The sequence below is a fragment of the Spermophilus citellus genome, assembly GCF_964194105.1.
Source record: "Spermophilus citellus genome assembly, chromosome: 10".
NCBI lineage: Eukaryota > Metazoa > Chordata > Mammalia > Rodentia > Sciuridae > Spermophilus > Spermophilus citellus.
The window spans coordinates 52,233,170-52,247,022 of record NC_138197.1 but is presented as its reverse complement, the minus strand read 5'-3'; the positions used below and the strand labels follow the sequence as shown (position 1 = coordinate 52,247,022).

The 13,853-nt window shown below is 37.2% G+C and overlaps 1 protein-coding gene across 2 annotated transcripts in view; it reads right to left on the bottom strand.

The window, feature by feature from the left end:
• The window catches only part of STK38L (serine/threonine kinase 38 like), a 70,882-nt gene extending 57,409 nt beyond the window's left edge, over nucleotides 1-13,473 (bottom strand). Inside the window, exons 1-2 of one of the 2 annotated variants that reach the window (XM_081311953.1) lie at nucleotides 13,318-13,416; nucleotides 12,006-12,105 (exon numbers count right to left, since the gene is read on the bottom strand). The gene's annotated coding sequence lies outside the window, so the exon portion shown is untranslated. Of the gene's footprint in view, nucleotides 1-12,005; nucleotides 12,106-13,317 lie in introns of both variants that reach the window. The other variant, XM_081311955.1, reaches the window with a different exon arrangement.
• Between the last annotated feature and the right edge of the window lie 380 nt (nucleotides 13,474-13,853).

Genomic DNA, 13,853 nt, shown 5'->3' with positions numbered 1-13,853 from the left:
AAAAAAAAAAAAAAAAAAAAAAAAAGAATGAGGGCCGCAATTAGGGAATACAAATTACAAAATGTTCAGAGAAAATAAAAGCAAATCCTTCCTGAGACTCTTTAAAGAAAGATGAGTCATATGTTTTAGGAAGCTCTCAAGAACAGAATTCTATCTAAATTAGCTTTGATAAATTAATTAATTGAACAAATACTTACTGAATATCACTCTATGCCAGGTATGCTCTCGACACTGGTGATATTGCACTTTCTGAAGCTTACATTCTAAGGGAGAAAGGCTGTGAGTGACATTAAAATTTTAAATAAGGTCATCAGGAAAGGTTTCATTAGGAAGTTAGTTTGAATGAGATGAAAAATCGTAATTCAGAAACTTCAGGGTAGGGGACCATTCAGGGTATACTATGAGCAAAGATCCTGAGTAGGAGTAAATCTTGAAGAAATAGTAGAGTTTAGTATGATAAGGATAAAATGAGTGACTGAGACTTAATCTTAGACCAACCAAGTCAATAAACATATAAATTCAAGAATAAAGAAAGTGAACTGTACTGGTTGGCTTGCACTTGGAGAAGTTTTTAACAACTGGCAAGGCCCAGCAGTCATATCAAGGGACATTGCAAAAGCCCTCATAATTTAAATTACCCTCCAGAAGTAATACCAGCACAAATCAAAAGGAATGGTAGAAATTATCCATCGACATAAGTAATTACAAGAAAATTTGTAAAGGAGAAGATCTGGAGCACTCAAGCCCAATCAAAAGTGAGTAGGGTATCATTTCTGGGAGGAAGAAGTGGAATGTGAACTAAGAAAGGTGAATCTTTTTGATTGTGTTTTCTTTTTCTGGCTGAAGTAAAGACCATGCTATCAGAAGAGGACTGCTAGTCTGGAATGGGGTAGGCAGGAGTTTAACAAGCAATACTTTGCCTGTGTGCCCTCAACACTGTCTGAGGTCAAAGTACACTGACTACACTCAGAACAGTGCTGAGCAGTTGCATCCTTATAAAGAGGATCCATCAGGTTATCCTACTTAGTGACATTCACCATTAAGATTACCCATTTGATTGGAATGACTGGCTTCCCATGTAGGTTCTCCTGTAGGGGTAAGAAAGTGTGACCAAATGTTGCAAACTTCCATTCTACTCACAGTTATATTAACAAATTCACTAATTAGCATTCTTGTTTTTATGTGAGTATTTCAATCACTGTTAAATATAAATAAATTTGGGACACTGAGGCAGGAGGATTGCAAATTCAAGCCCAGCATGGGCAACTTAGTAAGATCTCAAAATAAAAAATAAAAAGGGCTAGGGTAAAGCTCAATAGTAGAGTGACTCTGGGGTCAACTCCCATTATGCCCTCCCCCCAAAAATATATATGTTTATTTATTAAAAGATATAAAAATACATTTTATATATGTATATACATATACATATATTCTCCCACATAATTCTGATGACTTCTAGACTCAAAGAAAAAAAATTCACAGGTATAAACCTAAAAAAGTTAGGTTTATACCTTAAATATGACCATCCATATCCAGGTTCTAAACATCTATGAAGCTCTGCCTTTCTTTATGACAACTCTATTTTATCTAAAATCAAAACACACATTTTAAGAGAGAAAACTAACAAATTAAAACAGACAGAGGGTTTTGACCAGGAAAGTAAAAAGTCTGGAAATCTATATTTGAATGAATTAAATGAAGATGCTTGGGTTAAATCCCAAGCACATAAATAAATAAATAAAAGCTAAAAAATACATGAATATAGTTACCTTGGAACAAAGAGGATATACAATAGGCATCTACAAGTATCACTCTTGTGATACTTGTAACATACTTTAATTATCTTTAATTCTATGATAAGAACCAGTTGAAAGTTACATAAGGAAGAACTTTCCAATTAACACTGTCCTGTGCCTGGAACACAATAAATGCTCAACAAATTATCTATTATCTGCTTTAGGATATCTATCTGCTTTAGGATATAAAAAGTCATGAAAGACACATGTAAAAGACACTGACAGTAACTGAGAAGTCAAGGAAGGCTTCCTTTAAAGAAAGAATGTAACTGAAGAAGTGAGTAGGAGTTATGAAAGATAAGGGAGAAAACTAAAAAAGCCCTGTATCATAAAGGAACCCTGAGACTCTATGCCATCCTAAGAAGTCTGGCAGAAGGTGATGGGAGTCATTGGAAATTTTAAGTGTGGGAGTTATATAATCAGATTAATGTTTTGGAAGAATCCTGTGGCAGCCAACAGGAAAATGGATTGGAAGAGGGCATGACTGTTCTAGTAATTTGATACCTAAATGAAGACACTGGCACTGGAGAAGCAACAAAGATAGAGTTGAAGTGGTAGCAAGGTGAATTTAATAATTGACAGTGTGAGTAATAAATGAAAAGTCAAAGATGATTTCCAGGATTTCACTAGGTAAAGAAAAATGCCTTGTACTGGGAAAGGCAAGAAAAGCTCTGGGAAGGGAGAACATAAAGTCAACTCTGGACAAACTGAAGCCAACACCAAGGAATATCAAGTTCAAGAGGGAGATGTGAGCTAGATATATCAGTTTGAAAGTTACCATCACAGAGGGGCCATTAAAGGTATCATAATATAAGAGATCACTCACACCCCCAGAGTGGAGTGAGAAGAAGAGGACTGAGGCAGAAGGCTCAATCACTTAAGGGAATTCAAATTAGCTACTTTGTGACTTGACAGAATTTAGATATTCAGGCAAAGATTAGACATTTACTAGTTAGGTATCATGGAGAGGGAATTTACAGCAGAGAATTGTACAAGATGACCTCTACAGCATCTTTCAACTCTGAAAATGAATCAAAAGCTTCAATATTTCTGAGAAATAACTTTTTACTACTATTACAGAAAAATTAACATCATGGGTAGTTTTATACTTTGGCTTTTTAGTCAATAATAAAAAACAATAACAACAAAAAATAAATTCTAATGGAGAAATGTTTGGTTGTTTTCATAAAGTTGTTTTCTGAAAGAGACGTAGTAATTGGTTTACTTGGACAGGGGAATATAAGTACCAGATTTAATTTCTACCCTATTTTTCCTTCTGTGGGTTCAATTATATTCTTGGTCAGCTTGAAAAATGCAATTTTACTAGAATCAAAAACTTAAAAACACACATTTCTATTTATTCTTACTTTTACTTTCAGCCACTTTCTGCCCAACTAGGGCTGTACATACTCTATGGATTGAGATCTTAAATCTTTTACTTTTTTACTACATTTCAGAAATGTACCTATAGTTTCCACTAATATTTAAAGCATACTGGTTTCTTTTTCTCCTTCTGCTCAATTCTTAAAATCAAAATTTTTAAAATTAAATCTATATTGATTGAAACAAACTTTTTTTTTTTTTTTTTTTGCCAAAACAATATGCCCAATGTATTTTGAGACAGGACTGCTGGCAGTTCAACTTAATCCGAAATATGGCACGGGTCCCACAAAGTAGCACCTGGAATAGGTATTAGAGGTACTTAAGCTCTTTTAAACATGTACTTTTCTTCCTGTCCCACCCAATGCCTCCTCCACAACTCTGCAAGCCTTCTTTTTCCTCTGTTCTTGTCTTTCACTTTCCTCCTGACAGTGCCCATAGTCCATAAACTTTTACTATTACCAGTAATAACACTAAAGTTAACACAGCTGCCAACCGTGGCCTTGAAATATAATGGATATAATTCTAACTGGAGTATACCATTAACTTTTTGGTTGTCCTTAGAAAACTACCATATTCTGTTTCAGTGGCTTAATCCACAGGATAGAAAAACTAACCACTCTAGAAAGTAAATTTATGTAAAAGACCTCTAATGCTTTTTAGCTCCAGAAATAAAATATAGCTCAGAATCATGGTTTACATATGCAAGTCTCTGCATGACAAAAAAGGGGGAAGGAGGGGTGAAGGTAGAGACAATGTTTGACACCATTTGAAGTTTAAAGTCATGCAATGTTATTAAATTGTGTTATTTTTAAATAAAATAAGGGTCAGGGAAGATTAAGAAAAAAAATCAGGGCTAGAAATACAATGAAAGGACTTCGGGTATTACAGTATTATAGTCCTGGGAAATCTCAGGGTTCCATAAAACCCTATGGGAAAGGGAAATAATTATGTTCCTACCATAATCCCCTCCCTCAAGTCAAGTACTCTTAAAACTATGCTTTGATGCAGCATTCTCTTTATACAACAACCCTGGTGGCTCTAGGCATTCATTCAAGAAAAGGAGCTTTTATAGATTTATTCTTCCCTTTATCTCTTCAGCTGATAGTATCATTACTTTTGGTCTTATTTCACAAAATGGAAGCAAGAGAAAATTTCTCACTGGCACTTTACTTGCAGACTAGGAATGAAAAACAGCAGAGATGCTTCCAGTACGCCTAAGAGGCAACAGAAAACCTTCCTTTCAAAATGTCAGAGTACTCAAGCTGGATAAAATAAACATCAAAAAAGCACAGCGAATAAAAGGTTCATTTATCCTCTCCAGCCTCATGCCCAACACTAAAACAATCCAGGTTCTTGTGGCTCCCTAAATGCGCTTTAGTCTCTTACATCATGATGTGATAACATCTTCCTGTGGTTTGTTGGCCTGAAAAACTCTTCCTTGCTCTTCAAGTCTAAGCTCAAACACTATCACCTCCTGAGGAAGCTTTTCTCACTTTCCCAATGGGTGCTCCCTTTCCTTAGATGTTCCTCTCAATGCTCCTTCATTATAGCAGCTGTGCTCTACTCCGACTGCTTCTCTAGCTGTGAATGCAACTCAGTAGTCACCTTCCTCCTTTCTGAAGGAGTACCAAGTCTTTCCATCCCCATGTAACCTGGGGCACTCATAGGTAATTCGTGAGTAAAAAAAAAATTCCCTAAGTCTAAATTGAAATTGCAACTCATATTCATTCCAGTCTCTCCTTTCCAATATCATCTAGTTAAGAACTTCATTACCTCCTAGATTATTTAAGTTAGTCCCTTCACGGTCTTCCCATTTCTTTTCTCTCTTCCTTTGCATGCATTCCATATGCACTACTACCACTGTAATATTACTAAAGTACAACTCTATTTGAATGTACCAGGCTGAGCAGTTGGTGATATAGAGAATAAAAAGCTGAAAAACACCTTTCCTCTAGGCTCAACGGGCTCAAATCCAATAGGACAGAGAGAAAAGTAAACAATATATAACTTACCAAGTACTACAGAGAAACACCCAATTTACGCTAATCCCTCCACCTGGCATGTCCTTCATTCTGAAATGATTATTTCATATAGGAAGCTTTCCTAACCTGTCTCGCCAAGAGTAATCTCTCCTACCCCTACTTCCACAGTGCCGCATCGTACCAGGTTCACTTGATGTTTTGACTATGTCCCTATGGTTTTGAAAATCACTTTTTTTTTCTTTTTCCCAACATTCTCCTCCCTGATCTTCTCCTCCCTCATCTCCCCTCCCAAATCTCATTTTCTATGAATCATCTCTATAAAAGCCCCTGTTCCTGCTGATGGGCAGAATCACAGCCTTTGAGACAGGAGTCCCCAGTGTTTCTCCTTTGCTAGCAAAGCAAGAAACTGTCTTTCTCCTTTTTCTCAAAACTGTGTCCTCATTATTGGATTGACTTTGGAGACAAGGACCAAGCTTTTGGCAACACTGTTACCTATTTATCACTTTTTGTTTGAATTACAATTATTTGTACCCATACATTATACCTCTTGCAGTATTGAACCATTCTAAATGGAGGGAACAATACATTTTACTAGTCTTTGTTTTGTCAGGTAACTAACACAGTGCCCTGCAGACATTGATAAATGTTGAATTATGACGATTAACCACACTGAAACATTATGAGTCTGTGATTCCTTTAGGACTTGCCAGTATTAAGAGTATCAATGGGGCAAGTACATGCAATTCAGTACTAAAATTTTTCCACTCTAGCCATAAAAATAGAAATTCTGTTTGGCTGGATAATAGTGGACATATGGAGAATATCCTCAACCAGATTGGAAAGATGTGTCCAAATGAAATGGATTTCTATTACAAAAACACAACAAAGGGCAACTCCCTTGTGCTATAAAACTAGGCAACCAATCCCTGCTGACAAACACAGAAAAATCATGAAGGGAAAACAATGTGTGGAGTTTCCACAATGGGGGCAAGTCCATGAGCAAAAATCACTCAAAGTAAAAATGTCCACAGCTATTAAAACTTAAATTTAATAAAACAAGATACTGGCATGATAGTTCAAAACTGGATCATTAAATAAATTCTCAGTCTCTCAAAGAATATAACTTTCCAAAAGTAAATTCTTGGGGCTTATCTATGCTTTGAATTTCATATGCAATTTCCTACAACAGGGCTACTACAAGGTATCTTATCAATACCTTGTTGGAATCCTCAATTTTATTTTTCAGGTAGGAAGGAATTAATTTATTTTAATTTTTAATGTTTATATCTGCTTTCCTTCATCCCATTTCTTCATCATAATTGTTTGTAAGGAAGCAAGCAGTTGAGTATAGGATAAGGTAAACAGCAACTTAACTAAGAACTGAGGACGTTACATTTCATGATTTAAAATGCAGAGATAAAACTCCAGCCTCATGATTTTGACAAAAGCAAAAACACAAAGTCAAGGCTCAAAAATATAACACCTTTTAAGAAAAACACTAAGCTATAATGATATTCATCCACTCCTAGCTGGCTTAAATGAAGTCAGAACATTTGATTATATCATTTATTTCAGTATGAAAACTGCTGAGGACAAGAAACATGTCTCTTTTGTATAGTCATCAGTAAACATTTTGCCTATAGTGGTTTTTAATCTACTAGGAAGACTGCTATGTCAAACATAGTGTTTATGTTCGTCAAAAGACCCAAGTTTAAATTCAGGTTTTGTTTTTTATTTTGGGATCTCAGGCAAGTCACTTAGGAGTTCCTTTCTACCTGTAAATAAATGTGACAGCCATATCCTCACTGTGTCTACATCACATGACTGCTATGAGGATTAATTTTTAAAAATGTGTAAGTGCTTCATAAAACTATCAAGCATAATACAAAGATGCTACTAGTTTTATTCTTAAAATAAGCTCTAAGAGCAAGTCCTCCTCTATATGAAATTTAATATATAGCTGAATTATTTCTGTATCCTTTTCCCAAGAAAATGTGTTTGACAAGCAAAACTATAAACAATCCCTAAAGAAAAAATTACCAAAAAAGGAGGGAAGAGAGGGAAGAAATAAAAGTCATGTGGGTAAATAAATGGCAAAGGATAAATTTTTGTAACAAAATAAGAATACTAGAGAAACCAAACCTGGATCTTAGGATCAATTTCCAACTCTACCCTTTACTATCTATTCCTGGGACACTAGCCAAGTCACCTCCCCTCTCTAAGGTCCAGTTTCCTCATTTGTAAGAAGAGAGAATTCAGCCAGGCATGGTGGTGCATACCTGTAATCCCAGCAACTTTGGAGGCTGAGGCAGGAAGATCACAAGTTCAAGGCCAGCCTCAGCATCTAAGTGAGGTCCTAAGCAACTTAGCAAGACCCTATTTCAAAATAAAAATTTTTTAAAAGGGCTGGGGATGTGGTACAGTGGATAAGCACCCCTGGGTTCAATCTCTAGTACCTGTCCCCCCACCAAAAAGAGATAAAAATTCAAAGGGTTCCTACAGATGGATGGATTTATACATTTTTTAATATTTACATTTATTTATATATAAACTTACATAGAGATAGTACTTAGCATTATATCTGCTACACAGTAAGTAGTAAGTACACAGTTACTGTTGTTTATAAAATTATTTGATATGGACCCTGATGGGTGACCTTCAGGAAGAAAAAGGAACCAAAAATATGTAAGAGGGGATGATGATACTTAGCTAAATCTATGTACTATGGAAGAAAAATTTGAGAAATAAAGATTACATAAGTCATATTTCATATTAAGTATAAAAATTACTGTGTCTACAGGATTACTGAGGAATCCAGAGAAATATAGTAAAAATCTCCAACTCATAAAAGCAGAACAGTAATAAAGAAATAGACCAAAACAGTAAACAACACCCCCCAAAAGTGTTCATTAATGTGTATAAAAGCTTGTCTGCCCCAACCTTTCATTTGTCTAAACTTTCATAGACCGAATGAAAGCTAGGTTCCATAGCAAAGATGCAGCAATCCTGCTTGGCAAAAATAGATGGTATTAGCAATTATGCACAGTCATTTTAGTTGCTGCCATCTTACGCTTTATTGGAAGGAAGTGTGTTGTGTCCATGGTTGATCTGAGGTGTTAAATAGTATTAACTCCATCCTATTCAGGAATTGAAAAAGCAGTTTAATTGTTCCATAAATAAGAAGGAATAAATTCCCCTTCCGAATCAGATGTAAAGATAGCAAATCACTAAAAAAAAAAAAAAAAAAAAAAGAAAGAAGGTTTTCTGTGCATATGGGATTAGATATTTACATATTATTATATGTTGAAAGTGTATGCCTGTAGAATCAGTAAGAATCAGCAAAAGATAAGGAAAACAAGAAACCTCTTTATGCATGTGGCCAAAGAATCAACATCAGTTTGGGTTGCCAAATGGTCTAGTGTTAATTCAGGGGAAGGCAAAGAGATTGTTCAAGAATTTAAAAGCTAAGCATGTTTTACCATTATCACAGGCCACAGATAATTAACAAGGCTAAGGGATGTTTAAATTTATACATCAATATGAATGGTCAGGTCACTAAATGACCTGTAACAGCTAAGCTAATCTTCCCTAAGAGCGGTGCAGAGATCATCTAACAGGGAGGCTAACTGCCCAAGTGGGTTTGCATTGTAGACAAAACTTTTATTGTGGGAAAAGATGTCCCCCAGATTTCTATCCACAAGGAGGTGAGAGTATGTCTAGTTTTCCTTTGATTGGCAAACTCATTCTCCTTTTGACTAAGAACAACCTTTCAAAACCAACCTGTACATACAGAAAGCTATAAATTTTTTAAAACAAAGAAAAGCTGTTATAAGCATCTCCATAAAATTACAGGCTAATGTTCTAGAAGATTTTGTCAACTGAGGACGGTAAATAGAAACAGTATACTATAACTACTAATTTAGGTGTGTTAAAACACACACACACACACACACACACACACTCACAAGCTTTCTGTTTTGCCATCCTTGTCTTATTTTAATATTACAAATATGTGGGCTTCAAATCCTGGCATAGTTCTGCTACTTTTCTCACTGGGTTTAAGCGTATCAGCCATAAATTATCCTACTATAGGGGTTTTCTACCACCTACCCCACTCAGTCAAAAGAAGAATACAACTCTATTCCTTCGAAGAGAATGTCCTCCAGAACCCCGAGTATGGTCAATCATGGAACCAAAGGAGCTGAAGAGACTGGATCTTACTAGACAGGTAAGGGGAGGCAGCAGCCTTACCACCATTCACCCCCATACTCATTAACTGTTTTCCAATTTTTAGACAACCAATAACAAATATGGACTATTCCTGCAACTTCAAAAGTAACATCTGGACCATTCTTTCAACAACCATTTACTGAGAGGTCTGTATGAGAAGCACACATTCTACAGCACCAGTTACCTTACAACCCCAAAGAATTTTCAAAGCTTCCCCAACATAAAGTTTCAGTAACTGAACTTCTCTCATTTTATATATTTAAAACACTCTATTCAAACCCTATTTCAGCCATTGTAAGTACAGCTATTTGTGGAAATAAAAACTAAAAGGGCTGAGATGATCATTCAATCATTAACTAAATTTCAACTTCATAATTCATCACAAAACACAGTGCCAAATGTTTTTAAAAATTACAAGATAATATATACAATGATTATACTTCTTTCAAGGAGTTATAACTTCTTATTTCCGAATCTTTTTGAGTACTGACAGGTAGTAAGCATTATCAAAAGTCCTACTCAATGGTAACATTTAATTGGTACCAAAGAAACTTTTTTTAAAAAAAATTTTAGTTGTAGTTGCACACAATACCTTTATTTATATGTGGTGCTGACGATCGAACCCAGGGTCTCGGACATGCTAGGCAAGCACTCTACCACTGAGCCACAGCCCCAGTCCCCAAAAGCAACTTTTGAAAATGGGTTAAAATACTTAACATGCTGAAAATATATTGTGTTTACCTAAATTTTCATTACTTTGAGTTGTTTCTAGAAAACTGATTCCAAAATTTAGATGATAGAGGAATGCATTTTCCCAATAAACCCTTTGAAACTATAGACCTGAGAAGAAGAATGAAAACAGGATAGCAAATGAGCTATAGATACAGATACAAGCCAGAACACCTGGGTTGGAATCCTGATTTAATTACTAGCTCTCTGATCTTCGTACCTCAGTTATTCCATCAACAAAATGGAAATAATAAAACACCTACTTCATACAGTTGAAAGAATTAAACCCAAGTAAATAAGTAATTTAAGGAAAGAATTTAACAGCAAGCAGCATTATATAATGTTCCCTACTGACATTATCAACAAACCATCTACATAAATGCCTTTTCCTACTTAAAGCCTTCCTTACTTGCTCTGGTAGAATTTAATCCCTCCCTGCTTGGCTTCCTCATAAAGTTCATTTTGTATTATACTTATTTGGGTGGACCCATTTTCCTCCCATTAGGGCAGAGGACAAACCTTGAGGACAGAGACCACAGATCATCTACATGTACCAGGCAGCAAACACTGCCCACTGTTGCCTCTCACCTCCCCCTAAAGGCTGTAAACAATAATACACTGTCAATTAGCAAACCTTTACCTGGAGACAGAAGGCTTATATAATCAGTACATAGAAGGAATGGTCAGACCTTTTCTAAATATTCCCTTAAGATTTGAACAAGAATGTTCAAAGGGAGAAAGGAAAAGAAGCCTCAGTAACCAATGATATCATTTTAATTTTAAAATTTTTCTTATGCCTTAACTTGTTTTCATTATCTCACTTAAAAAGTCCATGATGATTTTTTTAAAAAAATATTTTAGTTGTTGATGGACTTTTATTCGTTTATTTACATGTGTTACTGAGAATTGAACCCAGTTCCCCACACATGCAAGGCAAGTGCTCTACCACTGAGCCACAACCCCAGCCCCAATGATGCTTTTAATATAAAAAATATAGTAGCATACTTTCTGCATATGTCAAGTCTAACCTAATCATAACTTGCCCATCTGCTTGATTTTAAAGTAATCCTAGGAATGCTAGATGACAATATGTTTGCTTAATTCACCCACACTTATTTGTGTAAAATAAAATTATTTTAACATTACAATGAGATGCAAATCTTTCTGGTTTTGATATGCACCCTGTTACTCCCTCTTGAAAAAGTGCCACCAAAAGAAAAGATAAGAAAAGAAAAAGTCTCCAACTTCTCCCAGATCACTGGTAAAGTAATTTCTAAAGTACCATCCAACTTTTCTAGGACAACAATACTCACCTCCCTCTGAGAGAACAAACCTTTTCTGAAAACAAATGGCCAAACTGAATTCATTGCTTTATCATTTTCTAGAAAGTAGAGTTTTTCCTTTGTTTTTGTCATATCCTACCTCTCAAAATTAAATTTTCAGCATAAAAAACTTCTGAGGACTCCTACTTATTTCCACAAATAATCTTAGTCTCTATTCTTTTATTCATTTTTAAACAAACTCAAGAACAAAGTGCTAGAGAAGAATTGTATTCATTTAATGTAGTTTTTTCTAATTCTAATTTGTTAATTCCCCAATAGCAGGACTTTTTAAAAGAATACAAAAACTACACAAAACTGCTTCTCATTCTGAACACATTCCAACAAAATGGGAAACATTATCAGCCATCTTAACAAGAACACAAGCTAAGTGAGGTCAAACCAAAAAGAGATTTTATCTATTGCATCTCTTTTGAGATTAGGATTTTTCAGATAAGTACTATAATACTGAATATGAACAAATATGTTAAAAAATTTAACATCATATTTTGGACTAATTACTTTATCCCCAAATAGTCACAAGAGTAAATAATCACATACAATACCTCCAAGACAATGCAGAGTATAATAATCTTAATTGTTTTATATATCCTGAGGCAAAGAGACAAAGGCCAAATTCAAAGCAGTTTCCAGTATCTTATATATCTAGGATAAAACAAATCAAAATTGGGGTTAAGAACAAGAGACCCTCCTTTAAAATAGGGAGACCTGTTCAAATTTAAGCCCCCACGTCAAAAAAAAAAAAAAAAAAAAAAGACAAGGTTTCACTCACTAATCCCTGTCTTAAAACCAAAAGGCATAATTTAAACCACTCAAGTTGTTTCCTCGGATTTTAGTAGCAATAAAGCTAATCCTCAGACCATTTCCAAGTAAGTGGCTTCTATCAAAACTTATCACAAGTTAGGTGAAACAGGCAAGAGCCTTGGTTCTGCATTTCAACAACTGAGCAACAACAAACAGTACCACACTTTTGGACAAGCTACTACTTTCAGCACCACCCCCACCCCCACCCCCATCTCCCATTTCTTTTTATATCATTTCTCCCAATTCAGAACCCGAAAAAGCGATCTTATAAAACAAAAGTAGCATCAGAAAACGGTAGTCCACTGATTTTGATAACAAAAGTTTGTTCTTTTGCTGTCAACCTGGCAACTTTTTAAAGGTGAAACGTCTGTCTACTCAATCAGGTATAATCTTTCCTATTCCCAGGCTAAACAACCAATCGTTTGTTCTCAACACTACAGGTAAAAATGGGGGGGGGGGGGGGACGAGAGAAAAAGATGCTGAAAAGAAGGGTCTACGTTCCAATGGTAGGGACCGATTTCGAGACCAGTTTTGAACATTCCGTGGCTGCTGGCAGCTGGGCGGCTTTACAGTGTCTGAGAATGTTTAGCAATCTGACGCATCAGTTTTTAGGAATGGTACACAAACAGCCCCCACAACTCAAGAGCCATGCCCAGAATCCGTCCTCTCGGTGACATGGGCTGGAGGGCACGGGACGGGAGACAGGGGCGACCAGGAGGGCATCCGCGACATTTGTTATTGTTTGTGAAACCCAGGCAGCGACCTGAAGTGGGGTGCTTGGGGGCCGAGGAGTGAAAGAAGACAGGAACAGGGAAGGACAAAAATTCCTTCCTGGGCTGAGGCCACCTCTTCGGACACACGGGCCGCTATCACCCCGGGGAACAAGAGGGCCAAGGCCGTCGCCAGAGCTTCCCGGGAGACATTTCCAGCCCCGAAATTAGCTCAGCTTTCCCTGGACACCCAAAGACACAGAAGATCTCCTCCAGCTCTCACTCGCTGAGTTGGGGCGGGCGCGGCAGCCCGGCCCGCAGAGCGCTGCATCCGCGCACTCACCTGCCTCCAGTCGCGCCCGCGGCCGGCTCAGCCTCCGCACGGACCGCAGCCGGCCGGGCGCCCCTCCGCTCCTGCTGCCCGCTCCGCCCTCGCCCCGCCCCCGAGAGGCGGGACCTGCGGCCGTGCCGGAATCTCGGGGCGGCCGCCCTGAACTCTCGCGAGCCCTCCCTCCTCGGCTTCTCGGTGGCTGGGCTGGTCCAGCTCGCCCTGACGTCATACGCACCCCAGCCGGAAGCAGCCTTCTGTCGTCAAAGCGGGTCCCCGGCCCCGCCCACCTCCTCCTATTGGAACTTAGACTGGGAGGTTAGCACTTCCTTTTCTTATCAGCCTCATCTCACTCAAAACTCGCTTGAGAGTGGCTCATTTTGTTGTAACATTACTTACATGTCCTAAATGTCGTCAGAGTTTTTCCTCAGTACTTTACAATTCTCTATTAGAAATAGAGAAGGGTTTAGAAATCACAAATCCACACCATTTGCAGATTAGGAAATTGTACTCAACAAAGATGGATTGGCTGACCAACTGCCCAGTGGGTG